Genomic DNA, 25,216 nt, shown 5'->3' with positions numbered 1-25,216 from the left:
ACAGAACCATTTTCAGCCTCCCAAACTACACCTCCTCGGCGCAACTAAGGCTCAAGTTTGGCCTATTGAAGCAATCATGGGCCAGGCACAGTGCATACATCATATGCTGGAATAAGATCAGTTTATCGGCCCCAAACACTCTAAACCAGCTCTTATGGGAAGACCACCAACATAGGAAGAATTTCCCTGCAAGAAGCTACCTTCAGGAGGCTCTGGCAAGCACTGGATTCTCCGTCCTCTGGAACGTGCAGATCCATCACTTATGCTTTAAAAAGCTGGTCTGGAAATCGCTAAAACAACTGTCATTGGTGGAGGATAAAGCCGCCTTTTTCACCAGATCTCATGCATGGATATCTTTGAATAACTATAAGATCTTAGCCCCTCAAAAATACTTCAACTTGGGATATCCAAAATCATGGCAAATACAATTCTTAAAATGTTGCCTTGGCATATTCCTATGCACACAGAACCTTCCACCGTGGCTGCAGGCATCATCCCCAACTTCTTGCAGTCTGTGAAAAAATGGCCAGGGAGATATCATCCATGTACAAAGCTGCTGTACACAGGGGAATTCGCTCAATGAGACATGCAATTCTGGCATGCTTTGATCTAGGAACACCAGAACGAAATTGCAGATTAGCAAGATTTCTTGCATTAGTCCAGCAAACATTTTCACCATTAGATCACGACTTACCTGGGATTCAGAGCAAAACTACCACTAATCACTCTAAGTAGGCCTAGTCATTAAGAATTTCCGGCAACTTTATACACTGGCGATCCTAGCACCATCTACCCAACTAAAGAACAGAGGCCGCTCCAACTAAGGGAAAACTGAGAAGTCCCCAATGTGGTTAGCAGCTTTTTGAACTGATTGTAGTGGTTCATTTGTCAACAAACCCTGCACTGACTACATTCCTTACACCAGCAACAATCTACACCAGCTTTTATAACTGTTAGCAATTCAACTTATTCAAAGTTTTTAATGCTTATAGATACTATAAATGTGCACCTTGTATTTTATTATGTTCCTACGGTTATAATTGAAATTTCTGTATTGCTATGACTTTTAGTAACTGTCATCAGGTGGAGTTGGACCCAAGTTATAAGCATGTGACTGCTTTTGTTTCACCTCTCAGCACTTTCCAGTTTAAGAGAATGCCTTTTGGGCTTGCTTCCGCTGCGTCAGCCTTTCAGCGCATTATGGAATGTGTACTCGAGGGTTTGGAGGATACTGTAGTCTTCGAAGATGACATTTTGGTTGCTGGCAAGTGCAAACATTCTCATGACAGACAGGTCTTGAAAATGCTATCTAGGTTACAGGAAAGAGGTATTGTAGCCAACAAACTTAAATGTGTGTAATCGACAGAGTATCTGGGGCATCGGATTTTGAGCAAAGGTATTCAACCGAGAGAAGGCTTGATTGAATCTATCCGGAATGCCCCTTCTCCCAAATCAAAGGAACAGGTTTCTTCATTCCTGGGTGTCTGTGAGTTCCATTACAAATATATTCCTAATTTTGCAGCTAAAACAGTCCATCTGCTTTACCTTCTCAAGGGGAATGTTGCTTTTGTGTGGGACCAGGTGTGTCAAGACGAGTTTACTCACATTAAGGAGGAACAAGGTACATGTAAGATTCCCACACCTTATGATCCTCTTTTGCAGTTTATTGTGTCGGTGGATGTGAGCCTGGATGTTTTGGGTGGCATGATTAACCAATTAAGACAAGGCAAGGAGCATACTGTTGGGGTTGCTTCTCATGCTTTACAGCCAAGTGAGAAGAACTACTGGCATTAAGCACTGCCATGTGGCCTTATATCACCTTCAGGCCAATTGTTTTATTGAGTGCATGAATCGCATTCTGGTTGAGTGTGTGCAGGGGGCTGCTTCTAATGGTATTGACATCAAGGAAGCTGTCCATAATATGCTGTGGGCGAATCACACTACTCATACACAAATGATGAGAAAGTGTCCATTTGAGCTGTTGCATGGAAGAGTTGCAACTTTAGACATGTTCCCAGCTTGAATGCGGAAGTGGGGTTGTGTTTAAAGGTTGGGGGATTGAAAAGTGCTATGTTTGTTTCCTCTGGTTCAGGTTTGAGTGCAAACATTACCACATCCGGTGCATCTTCTAATTTCAACAAGATTTCTGTTGGCGATTGGGTTAAAGTCAAGTGTCCAGTCAAAATGCCGAAGGGTTTATCAAAATTCAGTCCTCTGGTTAAGGTGGATGCCATTTCACTTTTTGCTGTAAGAGTCAATGGAAGAATTGTTGATTTGGGTCAGCTCAAATCAATTCTCCTTTGATACGCAGGAGCTCTAGGAGAAGTGTTCCTCCTACATGCATGGATTTGTAGTCCCCATGGATTTGTAGTCCTCCTTAACGTTTAGACGTGTAGTTGCTTTCTGTTTTCCTGATGCATTGGCTGTTCATTATTCTTTAATGCATTTTGTTAAACAAAAATGTTTCTTTTGTTTTTTCTCCTTTCTTTTCTTTATTTCCATCACACTGTTATTTTTTTACAATGTTATCATTGTTTTCTTTCATTGTTCCGTATCCTCTATACCATTGCAACTTTTATGAAAGAAGGGAAATGTAGTAATCTTCTTACCTTCTTGTTTTGGTTGTAATGTTAGATTACGAGCTATGGAATGTTGCTGTTTGAAATCCAGGGTCTGCTGTGACAGTTCCCTGGAGGCTGTTCAGACGAACGGTCAATAAACATAGTGCTCTTACACTTACCTGATGTTGTGTAATCACTTCAGTAACTATGCAAATTAAATAAATTCTGAATTCCGAAATTCATATCCCCAGTAGGGCCACCCCTGGTGTCTACTATTTGTTACCAGAACCAATGTATCCTTGGACAGAACTACCATGTGTGGAAGAATGTGCCCTCCATAACATACTTTTATAGGCATAGAGTATCTCCTGCCCTTCCAATTATGTGTTTCAGTGTTCAGGTGTAGTACATCCGATGGCAGAGTTTTAATTGGATCAGCTGGTAGCTGGATTTAATCGCCACTTCCTTCACAAAACTTAATGCCTCCTGCCAGTCCCCATCTTCAATTTCCCCCGCGTCCTGTTCCCAGTGGTCTTGGAGATGTGTTAGTGTCTCCTGCGCGTTTCGCATTTATTTGCCATATGTAATGGATATCAGTTGTTTGCAGATTCGCCCACCCAGCAGTCTCCTTTCAAATGGGGAGTCCTCCTGGGTCTCTTCATCCCTATCTATACTCCCACTGAATGCGTGTCTTAACTCAGCCATTGGGTCTTCAGCATCTTGTGTTCTCTTGTAGGTAATCAAATGTGACCACTCCATTGGTGCCCCATACTTTGTGAGCGTGGTGATGCCTATATTGTCCCAGCCCTGGAAGCCTTTCTGTGTGGTCACTTTTCTCAGCCTGGTCCCTTCCCCGAACAGCTTGCAGGGTGTGAGCCTCTTGTCCATCCTAAATGACGGATCTTCCCAGTCTGCAAATTCCCAGTCCTTCACTATGCTGACCTGTGCCCCCTCATAATATCTTTTGACATTTGGGAGTGCTATACCCCCTTTATATTTGGGGCATTGCAAGGATTGCATTGCTATTTGAGGTTGACTCCGGCCCAGAGGAGTGTCCTCACCTTTTCTTATTATTTTTTTTATTTTCTATTAAATTAATATATTTAGAAATAAACAAGAACAGAAGTGTTTATATCTCAAATTATATCTATCATAATTCAGGGATATTAGGGAATCAAAGGCTAATCATATATTATCTTTTCAATACCAATGTAATACAAAAGGGGAAACAACCTTTACAACGCAACTTTTACAACGCACTACCATTACAACGAAACTTTCACAACGCAACATCCATTACAACGCATGCATTTACAACGCAACCATTACAACGCATGACACTACAACGCACACCACTACAACACATGTCATTACAATGCAGTCATTACAACGCATACCATTACAACGCATAGCATTACAACACATAGTACCCTTACACTATCCAACACTTACCCTACTGTTGCACCCCCTGGAGTTAGAATATTAATTTTTACCCCTACACTATCCAACACTTACCCTACTGTTGCAACCCCTGGAGTTAGAATAGTAATTTTAACCCCTACACTATCCAACACTTACCCTACTGTTGCACCCCCTGGAGTTAGAAAAGTAATTTTTACCCCTACACTATCCAATACTTACCTTACATGCAATGTAATGTAATTTGTTGTAATGGTATGCGTTGTGAATGTAGTATGCGTTGTAGTGGAATGCGTTGTAAAGGTAGTTTCAAAGAATTTGTTGTAAAGGCATGCGTTGTAATGGTATGCGTTGTAATGGATGTTGCGGTGTAAAAAATTTATTGTAAAGGTAGGCGTTGTAAAAGTATGCGTTGTAACATCATACATCCATACAAAAGACATGGATAAATCATATAATGAAGGAGTCAAGCATTTCTGTAGAAATGTCATTCTTTTATTTCTCTTACGAGCTTTAAGTCAGTCAGCCTAGCCAACTCATTTTGTCCATGATGACTTCATCAGGGTTCAGGCGATATCAGTGTACAGTCCTAAAGAATTCACTTGGTATGTTTGTGTGCAGTCCTGACAAATTAACTTTCTATATTCACCCAGTTTGCACTAGGTTCATGTATAATTTTCTTTATTATATGCATTGTGTGTTCACCATAAAAAGAGAGTTTCAGTCCAAAATGTAAGGTCAATTGTAGGACATCCTCATAGTAGGATTTGTATTGTATAGCACGAGTAATGTTCCAGCTCAACGTCTGAAGTCTCTGGTTCGTCAAAGCTCCTTTTTGAGCCCTATGCTTTTTTCTATGTTGCTCCCCTCACTGAGCTGTGGTTTTGAAATACTCTCTTATGCAGACAATATGTAATTATTCATCTCTTTTGGGCAGGACATTGTGAATGTTAAACATCGCTTTATCGCCTGCATGATAAAAATTGCCTCTTGGAAGCCCCTGAACTATGTTCAGCTAAATGAGGACACAACAGAGATTCTACTGTTTGGCAAAGCACAGCCCCACTGGCCAGATGAATGATGGCCTGCCTAGCTTGGCCCGCTTCTTCACCAAAAAACTCATCTTGGATATTCTGCTAGACAATAATTGATCTAGGAGGTACCAGGGGATAGCCATCTGTGGCATGTGTTTTGGGACAATGCGCCTTCTCAAGAGGATCCTTTAGTGTCTTCCATTGAACTCTCAGAAAACCCTTATCCAAGCTCTGATAATCAGTTGCATTGACTATGGAAAGGCACATGTTGTAGCATCCAATGAATTTCTTCGATGTAAAATGCAGGTGGTACAAAATACTGCAGCTTGTTTGGTTAACAAAAGGCCACCTGGCACACCCTCAGTCGCTCTTTTAAAAAGCCCTTCATTGGCTCCCATAAGGAAAAGAGCTATATTCAATGCCTATGCTTGGCTCATAAAGCTTTGTCAGGCAATGGACCCAAATATCTACAGGGCAAACTGGTTCCCTATCTTCTTAGAAGAAATCTTAGATCAAGAAGCCAACTTCTTCTTTGTGCCCAGCGTATTCGTACGTCTAGGTATGATGGGCGAGCTTTCTCTTATCATGCACCGTAGCATTGTGTGTGTGGCGTTCTCAGGTTTAAAAAAAACATATTAAGAACTGGCTGTTCTAATGGCTACTTCTAAATTTGTCTGTTTCTTATATGCCCCTTGGGGGCGAGTCGTTGTGCTATACCCATAAATAATCTAAATCTGTCACCTTTTCTATCTCACTAACCCCCTATTTCAACTTCCCCCCAGAACAATCTATGTGGTTAAATTGAAATAAACTTGGCCTATGCTGGATTCCTTTCCCCACCTTGAAATTTGTAGAATTTAGAGAATCCGTTAAGCAGCTTTCGAGGGCCCATTGGAGTCTTGGTTAATAATAAATTATAGTCAGCAAAAAGCAAAGTTGGGTTCTTGGAAAAGCTAATTTATGGGAGTCATTCTGATAGTCAATTAGAAAATCAATCACACCATTGATAAAATGGGTAAATAGGGTGGGAGCTAGTGCACAGCTCTGAAGGTCAGCTCTTTCGATATTTATTGGGTCTGTCAGTTCGCCTTTTCTACTTCATCGTATCCTGTGCATAATTACCTCTATGTAGTCGGATAAGCAAAGTTAAGAGGTTAGTCATCACTTCAAGCAGAACCAACAGTTTGTCTTGAGGGACTAGATCAAAAGCTGCTCTTAGGTCAACAAACATAGAGGTGTCCATAACTCAAGTATGCAGCTTTCTAGTATAGCAAAGCAGAGGACCTGATCAATAGTGCTCCTTTTGTGTCTAAAGCCCATTTGCAAGTGGGACAGAATATGACACTACTGTATCTAATCCAGTATATGTCTAGGATGGATCTTTTGTAAGCTGTGATTCAGACTTATTGGCCTGTAATTTGCTGGGTCATATTCATTGCTTTTCTTATAAATCAGGATTTTGTTCTTCCCCGTTCCACTTTGTTGGGATATCGGCACCAGCCACTATAGCATTACATGAAGTATTGATATGAGGACCCCAGACAATTGGCTCTGCCTTATACAGATCTCCTGGAATCTTGTTCACTGTAGAGGAATGTTGTGAGAGGAAAAGGAGCAAGATGGCAACTCACGGCTGAATTTGCTCGGAGGTCAGGAGTGCACAGAATCTCAGCTTGATTCCTCTGCCCCACCTGGCTATGGTCTTAGTTGAGACTTTACCTCTGACCCCCTCCCTGGTGATGCCTCCTAATTTGGGGGATTCTGAAAGGCAGCCAACATCAGAGAGGAGAAGTGAATGGTGTAGAGGGGAGCTGGAGCAGGACACCATGGCTGACTGACAGTATTTAAAGCAATTCAAGCTTTCTAGCTTTAGACTGATGGTAGGTCCTCCACCCCTCACTCTCTTCAGTCTTCCTCTAGTGGCAGAGGAAGGCTCGAGTGAGTCCACAAGGAGGAGGTAGTCGGAGGAGCCTGGGAGTAGGAGTGAGACACCATGACCAGTGGCTCGATTATGTTTCCTGGCTTAGGTTTGCTGTGCCGCTCTCTGGCTTGGCAGCGTCTGGTATCTTTGGTAATCGTATGACCAGTAAAACCGGCCATCTCATCTGCAAAGCACAGGGGAAAATGCTACAGATACTTTTTGCAGGTTATACATGTGAATTAGTGTACAGCCTACTTAGCCGTCGGGTTCTTTCTCTGGTGGGTACTTTGTTGCATGATTCTTCACCATTCACTGGAGCACCTTCTCAATAGCAGCAGATTAGGGCAAAGGCAGTAGAAACATTAAGGAGGGATGTTGATATTGCAGGGGATTATTTAAGTTATTGACTGTGTTAAAACCATGATGCCGGCCAGGCGGGGGACATGGAGAGGAGCGCGGGCGAATGTAGCCAGCTCTCACATCTCCCCAAAGTGGGAGAAGAAGCAACTGCTACTCGACAAACAGGTTATTAGTACCCATGGTAACCACAGTGGAGGGTACAAGTGACATAAAACCTTCAGTTGTTGTCCCTTATATCCCAGAGCGGACAGAAGGTAGCACTGATGCCTCCAGTCCTGGTCTGGAGCTCACAGAGAAGCTGTTCGGTGATGCTACCTCATCAGTTGCTGGCCGTAGTGGGATGGGGCAGGGTGGCATGCTACCCTGCTCACAGCAAACACTGGATTCCTTCATGGCTCTACTTCCATCCCCCCTTTGCTGCCCCAAGTGATGACCCAAGCCTGGGAGTGTGATAAAGGTAGTACAGCTGGAGTCAGCAGCTCAGACTCCACCTCCCTCCTCTCCAGCACACTTCCGAGCAGGCAGTAAGGAGTCTATCATTCTGACCAGCATCCTTTCAATCCAGCAGGGCCTTATTCATTTGTATAAGGTGGTTGGAGCTGCCTCTCAGTCAGAAGTTAGGGTTGTGTAGGTTTGTATGATGCAATTGAAACACCCTCTTCAGTCCTTCCAGCTTGTTCGTCTAAATGGCTTGGAACCTGCTGCTTATGGCTAGGATAGTTACAAAAAAAGGTGAACCCAAATGACGTCACTGGGACCAGGGTATAGAACAGTACATTGTAAGAATTGGCGCCAATAGACAATCCATCAACAACACGAAAGTACAATAATAAAGAACAAATACTAAAAGAGACACGTTATATATTCAGTAGTCAGTGTTATTTAAACACACTGAACATATTGCAGTTTGTAACGTTATTTAAAAAAATGACAAAAGGTAGGGCCCCTGGGTTGGGGGGGGTGAAAGGGAGAAGGAAGTTTAGGGGTAATACAGTGAGTATTGTGTTTGGAGTGAGGCTAAAAGTATAAGTAAGGAAAATATAGTGCTATTCACATTGTTGCATATCAGACATACGGTCATTGTTAAGCCTCACAGTTCAAAATAATTAAAAAGATAAGTAGCCATGATTAGAAACAGTGTCACAGTGATTAATCGCTGTTGATCATGCTGGCAATCAATAAAAAAGTTGGCGTTTTGACCCCAAGAGTGTAGTAGGTTATTAGTCCCTTAAGATGGGGTCTTCCAAGTCGCCAAGCAAACAGCCAAGTGTTTGACAGCTCAGTTTTATCCCAAAAATCTACTTTTTATCACGATAGGCTTATCAGAGCCCACTACCTACGTTCTACAATCGAAAATGTTTCCAATATGTGAGTACTTGGAGCCTTTTCTTTCTAGGAGAATAATAGAATAGGTTGTGGAGAAATTAAACTATTAGCAACTTATGCAATGTCACTTATTTTCCCGGAAGCAATCGGTTTTTAATGAATGTAAACGTTCATGACACAAACGGCTGTTGTCTCTTGTGGATCAGGAAAAGGAGGACATATAAATATCAATTGTCCCTTACACCTTTCTTACCATCCTCTCCTGGCCTGTCTTTCACCAGTGAAATTTGTATTATCTTTTGTCTGACTTATAAATTATTCTGATTGTGCTCACTAATGTGTGTTAATAAAATACCCTTATTTATAAGAACCAAGATTGTTACTTGTGGATGAATGTTTAGGTGCTATGTACAGAACAAGTCTTATTCTTTAACAAATGTGGACCTAAATTGTTACAATTGAGTGCCGGGATATTGGAATATAAAACTGTGCTGAAGATTACATGGTATTTCGCCTAAGAATAATTAGCATAATATAGACAGAGAAAAGAACCACATTGTAGATCAGTATGTCACATCGAAGGGAACCAGAGATTTAGGATATAAATGTGTTTGTAAGTATATTGTACCATCATATGCCTTATAACCTCACTGGTCACATGTTATCTCACAGTGGAGAATGAGGACAACTTATGTATACAAAAAGGCGGGCTCATTCGCTTTGCAGGAGAACACTAAACACATTTTGAGCGTATTATATAAACAAGTGGCTGAGACTTTGGAAACCTTCATATTTGTATAAAGACCCGAAACTAGAGGGTATAAATGGCCATTCTATTATAAGGCAAGCTAGTCTGGCATGACTATCCTCAGATTAATTGAGACCATTCTGTATGTAGTCGAGCAGCAACATCCATTTACATTCCCTTATATTAAGTATTGTCCCAAAGTCACCCCCTCTAGAGCCAAATGAAGCCTTCTCAAGTACTATCCACTAGAGTTCATCTGGGCTGTGGTCTGCCGCTCTGAAATGTTTGACCAAGGGCCCACCCAGTACACCACATCTTACTCAACTACAGTGCTGTAGAATTTGTGCTTTTATTTTCTGTTGTGTTTGTCCTACATATATAAGATCGCAGGGACACAAAATTCCATAGGACAAACACAACAGAAAATCAAACCACGCGTTCCACAGCACTGTAGTCGAATAAGATGTGGTGTACAGGGTGCACCCTTGGTTGAACTTTCCAGAGCGGCAGACCACAGCCCAGATGAACTATAGTGGACAGTACTTGAGAAGGCCTCTCTTGGCCCTAGATGGGGTGACATTGGGATAATACTTAACATAAGGGAATGTAAATGGATGTCTATTCTGGGGATTGGTGACGTTACAACGCAGGCTATTACAACGCCTGCTGTTACAACGAGGTTTTTACATCGCATACCATTACAACGCATAGTGCTTTTAAGCGCTGGATAGTGAATTATTTAATATACTATTCCAACTCCAGTCTCCTGGATAGTAGGGAAGGTGTTGGATAGTAAATTAAATATATTCCCTATCCTAGAGCGCCCCCCATCGCAATGCGTTGTAATGGTTTGCGTTGTAATGGTTGCGTTGTAATGGTAGTGCGTTGTAATGAATGCGTTGTAAGTGATGTTTCCCCTCTTCTGGACTCCATACAGAATGGTCTCAATGAATCTGAGGTTAGTCATGCCCAACTAGCTTGCCTTATATTAAAATGATCATTTATACCCTCTAGTTTCGGGTCTTCATCAAATATGAAGGTTTCTAATGTCTCAGAAACGTGTTCATATAATACGCTCGAAATGTGTTTAGGGTTCTCCTGCAATGCGATTAAGTCTGCCTTTTTGCATACATACGTTGTCCTCATTCTCCACTGCGAGATAACATGTAACCAGTAGGGTGATGAGGCACATGATGGTAAGATATATTTACAAACACATTTATAACCCCAATCACTGGTTCCATTCGATGTGACTTATTGATCTACAATGTGGTACTTTTCTCTTTCTATATTATGCAAATTATTCTTAGGCGAGATACCATGTAATGTTCAGCAAGGTATTGAGGAACAGCATGGAACGTTGTATTCATAACCAAATTCACAGATCCTCCTCTTTTTAGAATCAATGTGACCAACTGCTCTCTAACGTCTTTTGTCTGTCTATATTATGCTAATTATTTTCTTGCGAGATACCATGCAATACACAACAAGGTATTTGGGCACATCATAGAATAATGTATTTATAACCACATTCATAGCTCTTTTCAATTGTGAATGACTGTTTTCCAACAAGGTTCTATATAATGTTTCTACCTTTGACAAATATCGGCAACTGCAATATTCATTTTCACACTGTTATTTTATACTGGATGTGATCAATTCACAAATGATGTACATTTCCATCTGGCTGGGTCATATGCTTAATAATACCCATTTTTTGTGGTCACTGAAACATCAAAGTCTGTCTTTCATGCCAATCGATAATTTTCCTGAATTGACTAGCATTGAGCATCTGCCTGTTCCTGGCACGCGCGTGCGCTTCCCTATTTAAACAGCAGGTGACTGAGGCTCTGGTTCTCTTCAGATGAACGAAGACGCTTTTCACAGTTAGTTGTAAGCTTTTGAACAACACAATCACCATCCCTAGATGCTCTGCTCTTATTCTGAGTGTCAAGTTCAGTTTACAATCCTGGCCTTCTCATCCTACACTTTATTCCTGCAGGTGATTATCCTTCGCTATCTACACTGTTGGAGCCCACACGCCCACGCCCATAGAACAAATCCCAGTGAAGGGATCTATACGGTAATATAGGTGGCTGTGGCCCCTTCATGTTTAGTTTTAAACCAGTGCTTGTAGTTTTAGTTCTAAAATGTCCCTCCTGTTCTCATCCTAGGTACCCCCCCCTTTCCCTCGCTTCACTGTCCTGAGGAAGACCATATCGTAAGGGACCAATAACCTGCTACACTCTAGGGGTTGAAACTTTAACTTTTTTATTGGTTGCCAGCATGATTAATAGCAATTAATCACTGTGACACTGTTTCTAATCTTGGCTACCTATCTTCTGTAAATTATTTTGAACTGTGAGACTTAACAATGAGCCGTATGTCTGATATGCAACTAAATATGTGATTTGCACTATATTGTCCTTACTCATCCTTTTATCCTCACCCCAATAACAATACTCACCATATTATCCCTATCTCCTTTCTCCCTTTCAACCCCCCCCCCCCGGGACATTACCTTTTGTCATTTTTTGGATCAACCTTACACACTACAATACGTTCAGTGTGATTAAATGACAATGACTACTGAATATATAACATGTCTCTTTGAGTATTTGTTTTTTATTACTGTTATTTTTGGTTGTTGATGGATCGTCTATTGGGATCATTTCTTGCAATGTGCTGAGGGCTAGGAGGCATTATTCTCCTTCACCGACTTGTTTGACAGTGATTAGGATGAGGAAGTGGATCAAGTAGCCCAATCAATCTTAGTTGCCAAGTCCCTTGACAACTCCACAGAGCTCCCCAGGAGGCCTTCTATGAGTTCTGAACTCTCTGTCATTACATTGCTTTCCTCAAGGAAAGGGAGTGACTTAGGGCAGCTGCCAACTGCCCAACTCAAGGACTTTGTATCAGTGGTATCCGTGCAAGGGGTAATCAATCCTGCCAGATGGGACAGAGTTGACACTACTAAGCATTGTCCACTGGTGTCGGTACCCCCTATTATTGTATCAGCTGCTGATCGATCCTTATGTAATGACCAACCTTTATCCCCCTTGTCAGGCCACCCTTGTCATGACTACTATCAGCAGAATCAGCACCGGATACCCATCTCTGGGTTCTATCTACCATCTCCTCATGCAGCATAGGGAGGAATATCGGAAAGTCTCACTTGCATTGAAGACTGCTCAATTAAAAACTCAAGTCGGTCTTCATAAACTGTCTAAAAACATGGACAGCCTGCAATCCCAACTTAGGGCAGCTGAATCGTCCCAGTCGATCCTCCGTATGGTGGTGGAAGAAAAAAGCTTAGTGATCGCTCAGTATGGGTCGTAGCTCACTACCTACTCTTCCAGCGTAGAAGATCTGGAGAACAGGTCATGGCAAAACACCTTGTGAGTTCTTGGTGTCTCTGAAGGCCCGAAAGGTGTTGACTCTAGCAACTTTTTTGTCCACCTTTTCCAAGAAGATTTTCTTGCACTGACTGACTGGGACATGGACTGTATGGCCCAGAAGGCTCGCTGTTTTCTATTCAGACCTCCCACTAATCCTTCTCACAATCCCAGGGTTATCCTCATTTATATTGTGAACTTTCAGCTAGATTCATCAAAGAGCCGTTTTGCGAGTCCTTAATAGCGAATATTAAGGAATCGCTATTAAGGACTTGCAAAACGGGATTCATGTAGGAATCGCTAAATAAATTGCCATTCCTACACATTCCTTATTTGCAATTAGAAAATTGCTAATCGCAAATAAGGAATAACTCCCCATTCATTCCTATGGGCCTCTAGGCCCATAGGAATGAATGGACAAAGGACACCCTTTAGCACCCCTGAAATGCAAATTTACACAGGTGTTGCGCACACACATGTCCAAAGGACATGTGTGTGTGTAACATGCAACAGAGAAAAATGCACTAAAGTGCATTTTTCTATTTTTTTGCTATTTACCACGAAGTCAGACTTTGTGGTAAATAGCAGCCAAATATTGCGAATTTGCAATTTAAAATTGGTTAATGAATTGCATTTAAGGAATCTCTAATAGAGATTCCTTAAATGCAATTCCTCGCAAATATGCGATTTCGCAAATAGCGATTTTTGCATTTGGGATGATGAATCCCAAATGCAAAAATTGCGATCGCAATGGGCCAGATTCTCAGAATCTGGCCCTTTGCAAGCGCAATTTCCTTTCCTGAATCTAGTTGTTTATCTTGGGATAAGAGGTTTACCAAGTTGCCACTCCCAAGTTGCAATCATTTTTTGGCTGTTCTGATTTCTGTCACGAAACTGGAGTGAGATGTTTGCAGCTCCTGGAGCATTTCCCAGCACTCCAGAAGCTGGTGGCACCTGTCTCTCTTATGGACCCCTCAACTTTGCAGATCCAAATTGAGGGTCAGACATTTTTTGTTATGAAGGGCAAAAGATTATGGAGCAGTTAACAAAACAGCAGTCAGTGGCTGAGACTGCTCTGTTTGCTGTGTATATCTTTTCTGGTTTGATGATGATTCCCTTTCTCCTAAGTATAAGGGTCTTCACATGGGTTTCTCACTGGATTTATTTTCCGGTTTTGGGTGAGGCGGTATAGTGTTATGATGGCTAGGGTATTTTTTTGTTTTTGGAGGGTTGGTGGGTCTGCAAGGTAGATTAGAAGGCTGCTTGGGCTGGTTGTTTCATGCACAGTTTGCAGGGATAGAACTGTAGAAAACACAATCTGGTCCACTTGGGAACAATGTTGCTTATTTGTGTTATGGCAATACACTCATGGCCCATGTCTGCAGCAGTCTGTATGGTTGAGGGGTACTTGTGGACTTGGAGATATGTCATTAGTCAGTGATGGCAGGTGTCCTTGACAGCTGCTGCACATCTTATCCTGGAATATTAACGGGGTCAAGTCACCAAAAAAGCGTAAATTGGAATGGGAGGAATTGAACTCCTGTAAACCACAAATTAGATGTCTTAAGGAGATGCATCTCTCTCATGCAGAAAGTTCTCTGTTAAAGAATTTTTGATATAGAGTCATGTCTATTTCATATTTTACCTTTGCTCAGAGGTGTGTCGCACTATTATCTCAGGACTGCAAATGGGAGATTTTGCATTAGAGGACGGACTAGGGGAGCTGTTGGATTTCATCACAGGACCGGAGGCTACATTATGCATACAACTTTAATGCAGATCCCAGCAGCCGCATCACAATAGAAAGTTCCAAATGGATCAAAGGCAACAGCTAAAAGACATGAGCCAACAACACACAGCCTCTTTTAAATGCGGCTCCGAAGCAGATAAGTCTATCTTATACTCTTCTTATTATGTGTGTTTTATCGTTTTTTTTAGGGTTTTAGATATTGATTTATGGTATTTTGGGGTTTTTCTCAACTTTAGTATGAGTGTGTTTTTATGGTGTGGCATTCCCCGATAATCCCACACACCCCTTTCACTACCAATTTCCAATGTATGGAGATTCCCTGCAATCCCCCTCGCGCGCTTGTGTGCTGTTTGCCTAATGACTTTGATTTAATCTTTTCCGTTCACGTTTCCTTTGAAACGTAAAATTATCAATCCTCGTTTCTTCCCACTGTGTAAACTGTGCTTAGCACGTCTTTCCCTGGCGATACACCTTGTTCTTTAAATTAAGGTAAGTGTCCTTATTTTCTTATTTTCTTACTTTCCTTCCTTAATTGTTCGGCTTTCCCTCGCGCTCAGCAGCGCGAGTCTGTGGCGCATTTGAGGAATGACCCTTAGCAACAGCGACGCCGCGTCGTCGGGTTGCTAAGGGCACTTCCTTTATTTTGCATGCGTTCACGAAGCTTGTGAGGGCGTTTCTATAGCAACCCCTCTTCTTTGCTAGCGCTCGTCTTTACCGGCAAGCGACGGTTGGAATCTTTTCGAGCGTATAAGCATTTTGGTTAAAACCCTTGATATTTGAGCATTTCGAGGTTGAATCCTCAAAACAAGAACTGTTTCAATCCTGATTTTAAAATTAACATACATTACTTTGTTATAGGAAACTTCTTATTCATTGGGTGTACTTTTATTAAACAATGTCCAGCTCTGGCTCTGAGGAGGCTTCTGCTCCTTGTCAGGATGTAACCACTGATAAATTTAAGAAATTGCTCTAATCAGAGATGAGATCTTGTCTGAAAGAGGGTATTTCTACTGTAATGAGTTCTAAATGTCCTATTCAGCAAGATGACACAGTCTCTGGTAAAAGACTAAGAAAGAACAATAATATTAATTTGAGCATGGGAGGTCTTAGCACCTCATCTATTGGTAGAGGTCCTAGTACCTCAAGGAGTGAGGGAGGTCTTCGCACCTCAAGTGGCTTGGGTGCCCTTGGCGACACAAAGAATAATGGTGCCCGAAGTGACACACATTTTAGAAATGTTCACTATGATGATGATCATGCCTCAGATGAATCTGAGTTTCTAGACGAATATGTACTTGATCTTAATGACCAAGACCATGATTTTGGGGATGGTCTAGAAAATACGGATTCATCCAGTAAAGATGTTATATGTAACCCTTTGGGTGAGGAGATGCTTTTTCCTCAAAACTTAAGACATCCACGAAGCTCTGAGTGGTACCCTCAAGAACATGTTTCCAAGTTTGTTAAAAAATGGATTAGATATCCCTTGGAGAGGGAAACTCGTAACATCTTGAGAGCAGAATGTTCTAGACCCTCGTTGGTGATAAGACCTGTTACACCCCAAATCTTGATCCTGACTTGATCAAATTTCTTTTTAAATTGGGACTTGACCCCAGGAAGGGTATGGAGAAATCCTTTAAAACTTGTCAGGATTGTCTTCTCGACGTCCTTCGACCTCTCACGAGAATCCTTGACTCTGCTGAGGAGCCCCATTCGGAGGGGACCCACCTGGATACTGAGCTGATAAGATGATGGAGCCAAAGGGCTATTATTCTTTTGGGAAATGCCAATGCAAGCATTAACACAGAAATGCGTAGAGTGGTTCTCACTCGTATTAACCCTAAACTCGCGATCTTGCTGATAAGGAGCCCTCTAATAATCAGAAAGGACTTCTCTTTGGCGAAGATTTAATTAAATCCCTCGGCAAGTATGTTTCGACATTTACTGCCTTAGACAGAGCGCAACAAAACATGCGCAAGGTTTTCAATACTGGAAACTGTCTTTTTGGAAGGGCCGGAAGACGAGGCCAAACTTCCGGCCGTTTTTCTCAGAGGCCCAATTTCAGATCACGTGGAGGTGGCAGAGGCTACCCACAATACCAACAATATCAACAATATCAATATATGAGTCCGCAATTCTACCCTCAAAGGGGCAGAGGACAGCGTGGCAGAGGATTCAGATCACGTGGGTCAAATACCCAGACCAACCCCTCAGGTGAGTGTTTCCCCTCTACCTTCCCTTTCTTTCCCCTCAAAGGTGGGCGGGAGACTGAAGTATTTCCTAAAAAATTGGGAATCCATTACTCAGGATACTTGGGTTCTAAAAAACTGTAAGAGGTTTTACGATAGATTTCGATCAAGAACCTATTCAGCTTTCTCTTCCAAAATGTATTTCAATGTCCCAGGTACAACAAGCCATAATAGAAGAGGAAATCTCTTCAATGATTCAAAAAGGTGCAATCTTGGCAGTCCCTATGGATCTCATAGGTTTTATGAGCAACCTTTTTTGGGTCAAAAAGAAAGACAAGGGTTGGAGGCCCGTTATAAACCTTCGTCAAGTAAACAGATTCATTTCCTACAGGCATTTCAAAATGGAGGGTATTCACCTCCTGAGAGATCTGCTCCTAGAAGGGGACTGGTTGGCCAAACTGGACCTCAAGGACGCCTATTTTACTATCCCCATGGCCAAGGTTCATCAACGTTTTCTCCAATTTCTTTGGAAAGATCGATTGTACCAATTTCAAGCTCTACCATTTGGTCTCTCTTCCACACCATGGTGCTTCACAAAAGTGATGAGAGCCGTTGTTTCCCACCTAAGATCAAGGGGCGTTCGTCTAATTATCTACCTAGACGATATTCTAATTATGGCGCAGGAAAAGTCACACTTAATTCGAGACCTGGATTTTATGATGAAACTCATAGAAAGTCTAGGTTTCATCATAAACAAGGAGAAGTCTCACTTGACTCCCTCAAAATCCTTGGAGTTTCTGGGCTTCACGGTCAATACCACCCGTTGTCTCCTCCTTCTTCCTTTGAAGAAAATCTCGAAAATAAAGAAGCAAATAAAACATGCTCTAAGCAGACAGTCTCTCTCCCTCAGGGACTTAGCCATGTTACTAGGTCTCCTCTCATCTTCAATTCAAGCGATTTTTCCAGGGCCACTCAATTATCGGGCTCTTCAGAGAGTCAAAGCGAGAGCCCCGAGGTCAGGCCTTTGGTACGGAGATCAGATTTCTCTGGACTCAGACTCTCGTTCAGAATTGATTTGGTGGCTAAACAATCTGGAGGCTTGGAACGGCAAGGCCATTTTTGGCTCTTCCCCGGAATTTGCACGGGAATCGGACGCCAGCCTTCACGGCTGGGGTGCTTGCCTCTCGGATGTAAACACTGGAGGACTTTGGTCTCAGGAGGAATCTCTCCGCCACATAAACTATCTGGAGCTGACGGCCGGACTTTATGCTCTTATGAGCTTCAAGGATTCGCTTCAAGGAAGGTCTGTCCTTTTGAAAATGGACAACATGTCGGCAGTGGCTTATATCAATCGTCTAGGAGGCACGAGGTCTGTGGACCTCTCGGATCTAGCGAAGAAACTTTGGATGTTTTGCCTGGAGCACAAGATTGCTCTAAAAGCAGATCACCTTCGGGGCGCTGCCAACTCATCCGCAGATTGGAACTCCAGGTTCCTTGTTGATTTAAGCGATTGGAAGCTGAACCCTCATATCTTCAGGACCTTGAACCACATTTGGGGCCCTCTAGAGGTGGATCTCTTTGCAAGCAGACTCACCTCCCAACTTCCAGATTATTTCAGCTGGATGCCCGACCCGGGTGCTCGAGCATTCAACCCTTTCCTCCAGTCCTGAAGGGATGTCCGGGAATATGCCTTTCCCCCTTTGCGATGATTCAGAGAGTGCTTCAGAAGGTGAGACAAGAACAATGTCTTCTCACTTTGATAACTCCCTTCTGGCCCTCCCAAGCCTGGTTTCCAACTGCTCTGGAACTAACTTGCAGCATTCCTTTTTTAATCCCGTCTCTGGAGGATCTTCTCACAGATTCAGACAGTCGAATTCATCCCCTTATTCTCAATCAGACTTTATCCCTTCTTGCCTGGAAGGTGTCAGGAGATCTAACGAAATCTCAGGACTTTCGGACACGGCTTCAGTTCTCCTCGGGGAGTCTTGGGCACCAGGCACACATTACAGATACAATAGAATCTGGAAACTTTGGGTTCGTTGGTGCCTGTAAAGGGACCTGGATCCCTTGGAGGCTCCTATTGTTGACGTGACTAATTTTCTAGTCGAACAATTTGAAAGGGAACTTAGTTATAAATCCATTCATTGCTTTAGGTCGGCAATTTCTGCGGGACATACCCTCGTTAATGGTAAAACCATTGGAATTTTTTTTATCATTTGTAGGGTTATGAAGACTATTCGTCTCAAAAGACCCCCTAGACCCAAGTATGACATACTTTGGGATGTTTATTTGATTCTTCGTCTCTTTAGTAATTGGCCTTCTAATTCTCTCCTCAACAGGAAGTATCTTTCTATTAAACTCGCTACCCTTTTATGCCTAGTTTCTTGCATAAGATCCTCAGATATCCATTCTCTGGATATTTCCTATCGTTCTTACAATGTTTTTGGCGTTAAATTTGATATTCATAGTCGTACTAAAACCATGTCTGACTCCATTTTTTCCCACGATTCGATCTTCATCCTAAACTCTGTGTTGTCGAGTGCATGAAAGAATATGACCTTAGAATGTCTGGACTCCGTCCAGTTGGTGTTAATCAACTGCTTATCTCTTTTGTTAAACCTCATAAGGGTATTAGTTCCCCTTCTATTGCTAGATGGATTAAAATCGCTATGAAGCTAACCGGGGTTGATTTTTAAATATTTCAGGCTCATTCCCTAAGAGGTGCTATGGCTAGCAAATCTCTTTGGTCTGGAGGTAAGTTGGATGATATTTTGAAAGCTGCTGATTGGTCCAATGCAGGTACCTTCGCTCGTCATTATTGTAAACCCATCCAACACATGTCTGATGCAGTTTTAGGAAGCTTCCAACATGCATAATGTAGCCTCCGGTCTTGTGATGAAATTGCGATTCTCATATTTACATGACTAGAGAATCTGGATTTCATTAAAGACTCGGAGGCTGACATTATCCCTCCCTCCCTCCTCCGGAAGCATTCCAATTAATATTACTACTTTGTATAATTTATTGTAATGCAATGTTTACTTTGATTTATGACCTTTGAATTGGATTTTTCCTCTTGACACTTCTCTTGAGATTTTTTTTGGTTTAATTCCTTTGTCTTTTTTCAGATAACGCCTGATCTGGACTGCGCCCTTTTCAAGCCTACGTCCTGCCTGACTTCTTCTTTTTCGACTTTCTTCAGTCAAGTTTCAAGTTATGCAGTTTTCCGAAGATTGATTCTTCTCCACTTCAACATTTGAACTTTGAACTTTGTCTTCTTTGATGTCCTCATTTAAAAGAGGCTGTGTGATGTTGGCTCATGTCTTTTAGCTGTTGCCTTTGTTCCATTTGGAACTTTCTATTGTGATGCGGCTGCTGGGATCTGCATTAAAGTTGTATGCATAATGTCAGCCTCCGAGTCTTTAATGAAATCCAGATTCTCTAGTCATGTAAATATGAGAATCGCAATTTTGACGAGTATCCATATGCAGAGCATTTTCTTTACTATCTATGTTTATTGGCCAAATACTGATTATTCAAGGGTTTTGGAGTTTTTGTTGACCAAGCTTCATCTCTGACCACCAACTTGTGTTGTCTGTGGTGATTTTATTGTGACATTATGCCCTAACAGAAACTCAGTGTCTCAGTATCTGGCTCCTGACTAGGTCCATTCTGACTCGGCTCTTGGGGGTAAGCACCAACTCAGGGGATGGCTCTGCATCAACTATTTTCTTTATACAATTAGGTTGACCTCTGGCATTTTGAGCAACCCAATGAACCGGGATTTATGTTTGGCCCTGCTCCCCATAAAGTTATGTCATGGTTAGACATGTTTCCGGTCATGAAAACATTGGTTTCATCTTTGAAGTTGGCTTTCAATCCAAGGGTCATCACCAACCATACATCTCTATGCTTGTTTATCCAACATAAAGGGCCTGTTCAGACATTGGGGCATTGAGGCTGGACATTTGAACATAAATTGATAATTGAGGATGGATATGTCTCTTTCATGAACTCTCCCTTACGTAAGTTTTTGGAGTTCAACATTGGTTCAGCATCACTCTTGATGGCCTGGGATGCACTCAAGGTTTTGTGTCATAGACAAACTCTTCAGTTTGCTTCTGGCCAATGAAGGATGTCAATGGCAGAGGAAACAATAGCTGAGATATAGCATCATTGCCAGGGATGGGCTCTGGGCTTTGTGGCTTTTGGAGCAGTCTATCGCCATCCGGGCTTGTCCAAGGAAAATTAATGTGGGATAAGGCAGACAAAACGGTTGTGTCTTGCAAATATCCAGCTACGAAAACAGCGAAGAAATGGGGAAGATTTTCTCCTTTAGATTAAGGGATAGTTCTAGCCTCAATACCATCCAGCAGAATAGGGGTGAGTATGGGGAGCTTGTGGTCGATCCAGTTGCCATTAGAGATGTCTTTGGATAGTTCTATCAAAACCTCTACAACATCCTCATCCTGTTCCTCCTCAGCTGAAGATAGTCCTTGATTTTTATGGACGGTATTGCCATCATAAGCTGAGCCATTTCCAGTATTCTCAACTAGAAGCACTATAACTGTCTTGGAGGCGGAAAATGACATTGGCTCCCTGGGCAAAGGGAAGGCCTCTGGTTCCCATAAGATTCCTTTGGAGTTTTACACCACCTTTTCACACATTTTGACTCCAGTGCTTGGAGATTTATTCAAGTCCTTTGATCCATCTTGTCGGGTTCCCGAGTCTTGGGAATGCTATTTTTCTGAAAAAGGGAAAGATCCCACATTTTGCAAATCATATTGCCCAATCTCTTTAACCAATGCAGATTTGAAGATTCGTACACAAGTTCTTGCTAATCGATTGCCCGTAATTATCTCAGGACTAGTTTACCCAAACCAGCAAGACTTTATTCCAGGGTTTGATACACCATTTCTGATCATACAGTATTTATAGCCATGGAGATGGCTTCTTTCAGTGGGGGGTAAGTTGGCATTATTCTCCTAGACACCAAGAGCGCCTTTGACTGGGTCTCCTTGCTGTTCCTATGGGAGGTCATGAGTACCGCAGGATTAGGCTCGGGCTTTGTCTCCAGAATCTGTTTCCTCCATTCCGGTCTTAAAGCAAGGATTCATTGTTCAGGCTCTCTCCCAGATTCCATTTCCATCTCTTGTGTTACCAGGCAGGGGTGCCCTCTCTTTCCTCAGTTATTTGCTATATATATAGGGCCTTTTATTAAATCCCTCAATCTGTCCGAAGAGATCCAGTCACTGATAATACACCACTATGAAGTCAAATTTCTAGCTTATGCTGACACTGTGGCAGTTTTAATCCCCACCCCGATCAGCAGTTTATGTGCAGTGATACGCCAGTACAAAGTCAAATTTCTAGCTTATGCTGATGATGTGGCAGTTCTAACCCCCACCCCGATCAGCAGTTTATGTGCAGTGGTGGCAGCTGCTCAATAATTCGGCGTAGTCTCTGGGTATAAGCTGAATTCAGATAAGACTCAGGGCTTGACTAATGTCATTCCCCCCGATCAGGATGAAAGGTGAGTACAGTGAACAACCTTTACAACAAAACTTTTACAAGGCACTACCATTACAACGCGGTCATTACAACGCAAACCATTACAACGCATTGCGCTAGGGGGCGTTCTAGGATAGGGAATACGTTTAATTTTCTATCCAACACCTTCCCTAGTGTCCACGGGGACTGGAGTTGGATAGAAAATTAACTGCGTTGTAAAGGCAGGCGTTGTAATACCCTGCGTTGTAACGTCATACATCCATGGGTACAGATGGAGGTGTAGTTAGGGGTAACTCTATTCATCCATGAGGTGGATATTGTTGAAAACAACTGTAGGAAGCTTTACCAACATACAGTTAATGTTTTTACTAAATTGAACCGTCTTCACCTGGGTCTGATTGGATGCTGTAGTCTTATTAAAATGGTCATCTTTCCAGGGTATCTCTAACTTTTTCATTGTATTTTTCTCTTTCTCGCAGTGGCTATTTTGTACTAAGCTCATGGCTTCATGGAAAGAGGTTCATATGATGTTAAAGGGAAGCCCCACTGTAAAATCCAGCTCCCTAACAGCCTAAGGAGGATGGCAAGGTTTCACATATGGTTCTGCGCTTTTACAATCTGATATAACTTTTTTCATTACTGCATTTGGTTTTGGTATAGGCACATTGGGCACAGGGGGATATGTTCACTGATTTTCCTGCTGCTGGATGAATTAATTTCCCCTGGCGTTGGTATCGGGGAGACACTATAGTTTAAGAGAACTCGTTTTCTGAAGGTCTTCCATCTCATTTGGGGTTCCTTTAAGTGTATATTCTCCAACATTAGCCCATTCAATCGGCTTACATATCTAGTATATAAACCCAATGTACCCTCCTGTGTTCACAACAGCTTTCAGGAGAATTGGGAAAGTGTTAAACTTTTTATCTTGGATCAACTCTTTGAGTGTGATACTCATATTCACTTCTAGTCCTACTTTGGGTTAATTTTTGGAATCTGTTTTTGGCAAGATCTATAGCATATCAAACGTTCTGGTTGAAATTGATTCAAAGCTGATTATGTTGGGATATGCACCAGTTATCCATCCTCATTTAGCGCGTTTATATTTCTTCTCAATCTCCCTGGCCAGACTGGTGCTGGCATGCTCCTAGCTCTCTAGTAAGTCTCCCGCTTCTAGGATCTAGTGGCTGGAATTTTGGAACATTAGAATGCTGGAAATGACACTTGTAGAGAACGAGCCATGAAGGAGAAGGTTGAGGCACAGTTGTGATCCAGTCTAGCTCTGGATGGCGGATGCAGCTGCTGCCCAGGACACTGGTGTTTAATTCTCGCCTTTCCACCACATTGCTTCCCCATATTATTTATTATGTGCATCAATTTTTTGTTGGATTGTTGATCTATTTTGGTTCCCCTAAAGGGATGTTTTTTGCTTAAGCCTTGTTCTCATTTTCTGCTGGTCATGTAATCCTTTTTTTGCCCCGTCTTTGTCTTTTGTTTCTCAATTTTAAAAAAAGAATCCAGGAATCTTGTCCAAGCCTGGTTCTTAATAATCTTTCAATGATTCAATAGCTTTTAGTGTATCATTAAGTGATAATCTAACAGGGTACTCTGCTTCAATAGGTGATATCTTAATATTACTTTTTCTAGAAATTGCTGAGTGATGAACCTTGGCCTCGTACGATTTATACACATCGAAAAAGTTTTGTTGCCATACACAACGCTGTAGATCTTGTTCCTCCTCCTGTTTGTTTTTAATTTGCCAAATATAAATAATTGCCAGAAAGACCTTGGGCTCGGGAGTCTTCTCACTAGGGGCAAAATCTCTACAATGAGAATTCTCATTTGACTCAGTTGAGATTCTGCCCCAAATATGAAGACTCCCCCATGAATGGGGGTCCTCCGCAGCGGGTACGAAGCTCTTTGTGAATCAGGACCTTAGTATCTCCACATGTTTTTCTCACACTTCCTTCCACTAGCAGCTTTATTTTTACTCTTTCCTACATAGTCAGCCTATCTCTATTTTTAACTGAAAATGTATGTTTTGATCTGGTTTAACTGAAATCAACGTCAAACCACAATGTGTCCTTATGCCTGAGAGGTTGTGGCTTTACTTTCTTATGAACAATTGCTGTCAATTTCTCTAACAAAATTGTTAGAATTTCTGTAATAAGGACCTAGGTTTCTATAGCAGAAGTATAAGGCTCCAGGCTATCTGATGGATAGTATAGATTTTAGCTTCTGTATCAGGGTGCATTATAACATATGCCCATTTAACATTCCTCTCATTGTTAGTATAAGAAATTGATATTTCAGAGGCATAGTTAGATGAGCTCTACAGGGTGAGAGGAAATCCATTGAGTATCTAAGACAAAGTATTATGATCACTATATGCTCTTGGGACAATGCCCATATCATGGATAAAGTACCATATGTGTAAATCTAGCAGTAAATAGTCAATTTTGCCAGTAATACTACCCCTTTAAAAAGTATACTCTGCTTCCTTATACAAAGGGGTTCCGCCATTAGAGGCTCGCAGTCCGTGTCACATTTTATTTATTTTATTTATTTGCAAACTTATACCGCGCTAGGAATCGACTCCCGAAGGAGTATCTCTGCGCATCTGGCATCATCTGTGAGTAAAGAAGACTCAATCATATAACATTCCTCCCTAGATAGATGGCCTAGTGCTGAAAGAGAAAAGTTTTAAATTTTTTCCTGAAAGGAAGGTGTTCTCTGCATAGTCTGATTTGCATGGGGAGACCATTCCACAACTTCGGGCCCGCCAACGACAAGGCCCTTCCCCCTTGTCTTGTCTTCTTAAACCTGGGGACACATAGCAATTCTTGATCTCCTGATCTAAGAGATCTGGAGGGGACATATAGATTAAACTTTTTAGCCAGGTAGTCGGGGCCTTTCCCTGTGAGACACTTGTGAATGACACAGCATGTTTTAAAAATCACCCTCTGTTTCACTGAGAGCTAGTGAAGTTTGGTAAACAGGGGTTT

Source organism: Lissotriton vulgaris, chromosome 6, assembly GCF_964263255.1.
Source record: "Lissotriton vulgaris chromosome 6, aLisVul1.2, whole genome shotgun sequence".
NCBI classification, from domain to species: Eukaryota; Metazoa; Chordata; class Amphibia; order Caudata; family Salamandridae; genus Lissotriton; species Lissotriton vulgaris.
Note: the sequence above shows the minus strand (reverse complement) of the source record.